Source organism: Aotus nancymaae, unplaced genomic scaffold (genome assembly GCF_030222135.1).
Source record: "Aotus nancymaae isolate 86718 unplaced genomic scaffold, 86718_ANA_hifiasm-v0.15.2.pri h1tg000072l, whole genome shotgun sequence".
NCBI classification, from domain to species: domain Eukaryota; kingdom Metazoa; phylum Chordata; class Mammalia; order Primates; family Aotidae; genus Aotus; species Aotus nancymaae.
The window spans coordinates 3,532,586-3,539,296 of NW_026988487.1; the positions used below are offsets into that span (position 1 = coordinate 3,532,586).

General features: G+C 50.3%; 1 pseudogene; it reads right to left on the bottom strand.

The window, feature by feature from the left end:
• Positions 1–3,399: 3,399 nt before the first annotated feature.
• LOC105724694 (aldo-keto reductase family 1 member B1-like) lies at positions 3,400–4,360 on the bottom strand (annotated as a pseudogene).
• Between the last annotated feature and the right edge of the window lie 2,351 nt (positions 4,361–6,711).

Consider the following 6,711-nt stretch of genomic DNA (forward strand, 5'->3'; position numbering starts at 1 on the left):
CAGACAGCCTGGCTCCAGAGCCCCCAGGCTTATCTGCTACTTCCAGCTGGTCCAAGGGACCCAGGATGGGCCAAGGGATGCCCTCACTTCATCTAAAGAAGTGGCTATTTGCACAAACAGGCTCCCATCTGTGTGCATGCATGGAAAGGACTGCAGGATGACGTGGCTGGAAACTGACCACAGGCACCACCAGTAGTTGGAAAGATCAGAACAGAGCTGCCTCCCTCCCATTCGCTGAGGAACTATTGTGAGCTGACCACACCACACACGATATCTCATTTAATCCTCACAACAGCCCTGGGACGTCAGCCTTAATACCTCTATTTTATAGCTGGAGAGTCAGAAGGACCGAGGCATTGCGCAAGATCCCCTTTCTTGAGCTCTGAAAGAAACCAGGTGCCCCGATAGCTAGATCGGGCTTCTCTCATTGATCCATACGTCCCCTATTTCTAAGTCTACGTGGCTTCTAGAGACACACAGCTGCATACAACAGACCACATAGAATGTTGGAAAGAATTACAGCTCTCGGCCAGGCGCGGTGGCTCACGCCTGTAATCCCTGCACTTTGGGAGGTCGAGGTGGGTGCATCACCTGAGGTCAGGAGTTCGAGACCAGCCTGGCCAACATGATGAAACCCCGTCTCTACTAAAAATAAAAATAAAAAAAATTAGCCAGGCATGCTGGCGGGCTAATCCCAGCTACTCAGGAGGCTGAGGCAGGAGAATCGCTTGAAACAGGGAGGTGGAGGTTGCAGTGAGCCGAGATCGTGACACTGCACTCCAGCCAGAGCAACGAGAGCAAAACTCCATCTTAAAAAAAAAAAAAAAGTACAGCTCTCGGTAGTGTTTGAAGAGGCACTTTGCACCTTCTCACTGACAATGCCCAGGAAGGGCTTACGCCCATTCTGTTGTGAGGGGAAGTTCCTTGCTGGGGCTCCCCCGGCTGGGAAGTGGTGAAGCTATGAATAGATCCCATGCCTGCCTGGCCTGGACACACAGCTAGTGCTCCTCCCACCCTACAGTCCCACCTGCCACCCTCGCTGTCATCTAGCCCAGAAGCTCCCCCTGCACACACCGTATCCCCACTGAGCACACATGCATGTCACAGACAGGAAAGTCACTCGCATAGTACCTGCACGACACAGGCTGAGGGCTGTTTGGTGCCTCCTGTGTGCCAGGCCCTGTGGTAAGATCCATGCAGGCATGAGCTAGATGCCAGGTTGCAACAATGCTATGATGTAGGTGCCTCTAATATTCTTATCCTCATTTCACAGATGAGGAAGCTGAGGCTCAGAGAGGTTAAGTCATTTGCTCAAGGTCACACAGCTAAGAAGTTGCAGAGCTGAGATTTGAATGCATGCTTTAACCACTGTGCTATGGCCCATTCTCTAATATTGATTCCATGCTACTCATTTGGTCACTCATCAACCATTGCTCACTGCCTGTTGTGCCCAACTTTGTACAGGCCCCGGGCACAGCTCTTCCCTGGCCCCTCCTCCTGCCCTGCCTGGTGTGCACCACATGGTAGATGTCCTTCTCTGGACATCCTCCTCCCCCACAAGCTGGCATATGTGGATGTTGGCTCTGTTTGCCTTTGGCCCCTAGTGAAAGAAAATACTGAGGTAATGCCTGAATGAGGGGCATGGAGAGAGGGAGATGCAAATGGGGTGCCAGCTGGGGCCAGGGCAGGAGTCGGGGGCGAGGGAAGGTTTGGGAGCAGGAATCTCTCTTCGCTTCTGCCTGCATTTGAATCATATACTCATATCTATTCTTTTTTTTTTGAGATGGAGTCTCGCTCTGTCGCCCAGGCTGGAGTGCAGTGGCTCGATCTCAGCTCACTGCAACCTTCACCTCCTGGGTTCAAGCAATTCTCCTATCTCAAAGCCTCCAGAGTAGCTGGGACTACAGGTGTGTGTCCCTAAGGCTAATTTTCCGTATTTTTAGTGGAGACGGTCTTCACTATGTTGGTCAGGCTCCTGACCTCAGGTGATCCACCCACTCGGCCTCCCAAAGTGCTGGGATTGCAGGCGTGAGCCACGGCGCCCGGCCTCATATGTACGCTTTATCACTCCATTTCAGATCTTCCACATGTGGCTCATGTGTCTCTATTTGTCTGTCTCCTGTCTTTCCCTGTCCCTTCACTGTTTTTCAGCAGCTATCAGCCCCTGTGGGGACAACAGATCAGAGCTTGGTCACCAACACGGACATCCATGTCTGAGCAGGGCTCGTTGCCCAGGGGCCTGTCAGCTCCATCCCAGCACCTTTCACACTGGCCTTCTCTTCACAAAGGACCGCGGGTCCCTCCTCAAGCCTTCCCCCGAGGCTCTCCTTGTCCCTGAATACTAATGTCTAAAGGTCAGCCTAGCCACCACTGGTGTGCGTGTGACGTGTCCTGCCTCCCCTTTGGATTAGAGGAAGAAGCGGTGTCCCTCCCATCAGACAGAGGGGCTCCTCAAAGCTAGGGATCGCGTCCGTGCATTCAGACAGAGAGCTATCTGAAGTCAGGGAGTGTGTCTCCCAAACAGATCAGGGTTCCTTGAGGGTATAACGTAGGTTTCTCCATGAGACTGAGGGCAGGCCTGTGTCACTTCCTTCCTCTAGATTCTCCTGGTTTCCTGCTTGGGCTCTGCTGGAAAGCACAGGAAGTATTTAGCATGATGCCCTCCCCACCATCCATCTCTCGATCCAAACCTGTTCAAACTGGAACTTTAACATTCACCCCCAATCCAGTAAACCCAACTTCCTTGAGTCCCTCTTCAGTTCTGTCCGCTCTTTCCCAGACACATTCTGCTTCCCTGAGGCTGCTAGCGATAAGGAAAGACAGCAATATGAATACCCAGCACTCCACAAAGAATCCTACAGGCAAGGACATTGCCCAATCGCCAATGCCTCGTATCCCAGTTCTACCTAAGATTCAAGCTTATTTCCTCCTGAAAGACTTTCTGAGCCAGGAAGTCTTCCATCTCATCTCTGGATGTATTTGGAGCTCATTTGCCTGATGGTTTTTGAATGCTATTTTTTTTCAAGCTCACAAAAGCACTTTTTATTTGAGGCAAAGAGAAGTCTTGCTGAAAGGATTACAGTTCCAAGCAGTCAAAACTCAGCTGTTAGTGGCACCATTTTGACCTGGTAGATTTTGCTTCTCTTTGGTCGGAAAAGGGTATTTAGGTTGTACTTTCCCCAGCGGGGCAAAAAGAAGGGCACAGCAAACTGGAAGAGACTTCTACTCTACGGACAGGCCTCTTCAGATCCAACATCAAGCTAGACACGCCCTCGCTGGCCACTCTACAGGCTGATGTCCCACTGCTGAGTGACACAGGCTATGCTACACTTGCAAGGAAAAAAATGAGGCAGGAAACACAGGTATAGGTCACTTAGGGACGAGCAGGCATCCACAGCTTCAAAACTCTTTACGGAAGGGGTAATCCTTGTGGGAGGCACAGCTCACCAAGGCACAGACCCTCCAGTTCCTGTTGTAACTGAGTAAGGTGGTCATATCCTGGCTGCTCAGTTCCAAGTCAAAGACCTTAAAGTTCTCAGCAATGCGTTCTGGTGTCACAGACTTGGGGATCACCACCAAGTTCCTCTGCATGGGGAACCAGATCAGGACCTGGGCTGTAGTTTTACTGTGCTTGTCTGCGCTCGCCTTGATCCTGGGATCCTCCAGGAGGGAAGGGTCCTTGGGCTTGGCCCAGGGCCTGTCGGGAGAGCTGAGGGGGCTGTAGGTGGTCACCACGATGTCTTTGGACTGGCAGTACTGGATTAACTTCTCCTGAGTAAGGAACGGGTGGCACTCAATCTGGTTAACTGCGGGCTTATACTTTAAGCCAGGTTTGTTTAAGATCCTCCCCACCTGGAGATGGTTGAAGTTGGAGATGCCAGTAGCTTTCACCAGCCCTTCATCCACCAGCTCTTCCATGGCTGCCCAAGTGTCCAGAATGTTGGTGTCTCTGGGAACCACGTTGCCTGACTCATCCAGTGGGAAAAAATTCCTTCCCAGGCTTAAAGCCAGTCGGCCAGTGAATAAGGTAGAGGTCCAGGTAGTCCAGCTTCAGGTCACTGAGCGTCCTCAGGCAGGCTCCTTTCACCAGGCCCTTCTCATGGTACGTGCACCACACCTTGCTGACGATGAAGAGCACCTCACGCTTCACCACCTGCTCCCGGAGCTTCTCCTGAATGGCCACCCGCACCTCATTCTCATTCTGGTACACGTGGGCACAGTCGACGTGGTGGTACCCAATGTTGATGGCCACCTTCACAGCCTCAGTCTCCTGCCTGGAGGGGACTTCCAGATGCCCAGCCCAAGGATGGCATCTTGGCATCTTGGCTCAACCATTGTTGAGCACGAGGTGACTGGCCATGGCTTCTGTGTTCCCCAGACCTCTGCCCGGAACCATCTTAAATGCTATTTTTTTAAAATAAACTTTTACAATTTGGGTTTAATAATTTTAGATTTACAGTAAAGTTGCAAAGAAAGTACAGAAAATTCCCATATATACCTTATCCAGTTCCCTCAGTGTTAACATCCTACATCATCACAGAACATTTGCCAAAAGGAAGACGTCAACATTAGTAGTACGTTACTGTGAGCTAAAATCCAGACTTTATTCGGATTTCACGAATTTTTCTCCTGAGGTCCCTTTTCCGTTCCAGGATTCCATCCAGGATATCACATTGCATTTGGTGTTTGCATCTCCTTGGTCACCTCTGGTTCTTGAGAATTTCTTAGTCTCTCCTTGTTTTTCATGACTGACAGTTTCAAAGAGTACTGGTCCAGTATTCCCCCACTTTTTTTTTTGAGACTGAGTCTCACTCTGTCACCCAGGCTGGAGTGCGGTGGCACGATCTCAGCTCACTGCAACCTCTGCCTCCCGGGTTCAAGTGATTCTCCTGCCTCAGCCTCCTGAGTAGATGGGACTACAGGCAGGTGCCACCATGCCTGGCTATTTTTTGGATTTTAGTAGAGACAGGTTTTCGCCGTGTTGGCCAGGCTGGTCTCGAACTCCTGCTGGTCAGGTATTCTATAGAATGTCGTACTGTTAGTTTTCAGCAGTAAAAGGCTTTCCTCAAACAAAACCTTCTGCAGAGTCCTAGTCTGTGAGCAGGTAAGAATGGAGTTGCCATGGTCACAGCAGTGATGAGAGAGAATCTCCTGAATATCAATCTCCATGGAACTCCCTGAAAATTAGAAGAAACCCCCAGGATACCATGGAACCCAGTTTGAAAATCATTAATTTAGGCCAAGCTCTATTCAGTACTTGGTTTTGTGCTATAAAACCCTAGACAGGGAATTATAAACTAAGTCTCACATACTTCTGGTGACATGGTCACCACAAATGTTCTTTTCTTTTCTCTCTCTCTTTTTTTTTTTTTTTTGAGACAGAGTCTCACTCTGTTGCCCAGGCTGGAGTGCAGTGGCGCGATCTCAGCTCACTACAACCTCTGCTTCCCAGGTTCAAGCGATTGTCCTGTCTCAGCCTCTGGAGTAGCTGGGATTACAGGCGTGCACCACAGCACCTGGCTAATTTGTGTATTTTTAGTAGAGATGGGGTTTCGCTATGTTGGTCAGGCTGGTCTCAAACTCCTGACCTCAGGTGATCCACCTGCCTTGGCCTCCCAAAGTGCTAGGATTACAGGCATGAGCCGCTGCGCCCAGCCCACAAATTTTCAAGAAGGCTCCAATGGCTGGAGAGATCTGTGAAATCTGCCTTTCCTCAGCCTGTATTGTGGGGGTCCCTGCGGGACTGTAATACCCTTTTCCCCTGGCTGAAGGGAAAGCTGGAAGTCACTGACTTGGTATTTCTCCCCAAGTATCACCTCCTGAGGTCTCGAACAGGACAGTCATCCTAGGGCTGGTTGCTGTGAGGGTGTAAAAGCCTGACTCCTTGTCTCAAGGCAGGGACAACTCCCAAGGGCTACCTCTGCTCCAGAGCTCCTTGTGGGGTCAGCCGAAGCCTTTGTTGTGAATGCACTGCAGTGAAATGTCTGTTTCTGCCCGGTCCCACTGCACTTGCTCCCTCCAAAATTTCTGCACATAAAACTCCATCTTACAGTCTGTTTCCTGGGGACCTAACTGAAGACAGCTGGTGCCAGGAGTGGCCTAAAGAAGCAGACTCTGGGCCAGACATGATGGCTCACTCTTGTAATCCCAGGACTTTGGGAGGTGAAGGTGGAAGGATAGCTTGAGCTTAGGAGTTTTAGACCAGCCCGAGCAACATGGCAAGACCTCATCTCTATTAAAAACATAAAAATAAAAATTAGCTGGGTGCTGTGGCTCATACCTGTAATCACAGCACTTTGGGAGGCCAAGGCAGGCAGATCACTTGAGTTCAAGACTGGTCTGGCCAACACGGTGAAACCCTATCTCTACTAAAAACACAAAAATTAGCTGGGTGTGGTGGCATACACCTGTAATCCCAACTACTCGGGAGGCTGAGGTATGAGAATCTCTTGACCCAGGAGACAGAGGTTGCAGTGAGCCAAGATGGTGCCACTGCACACCAGCCTGGGGGACAAAAAAAAAGATTAGTCAGGTGTGGTGCCGCATGCCTGTAGTATCAGCTACTCAGAAGGCTGAGGAGAGCAAGGCTGCAGTGAGCCATGATCATGCCACTGCACTCCAGCCTGGGTGACAGAGCAAGATGCTGTCTCAAAAAAAAAAAAAAAAAAAAAAAAAAGAGAGAGAAGCAGACTCTGAATCACCAACCAGTCA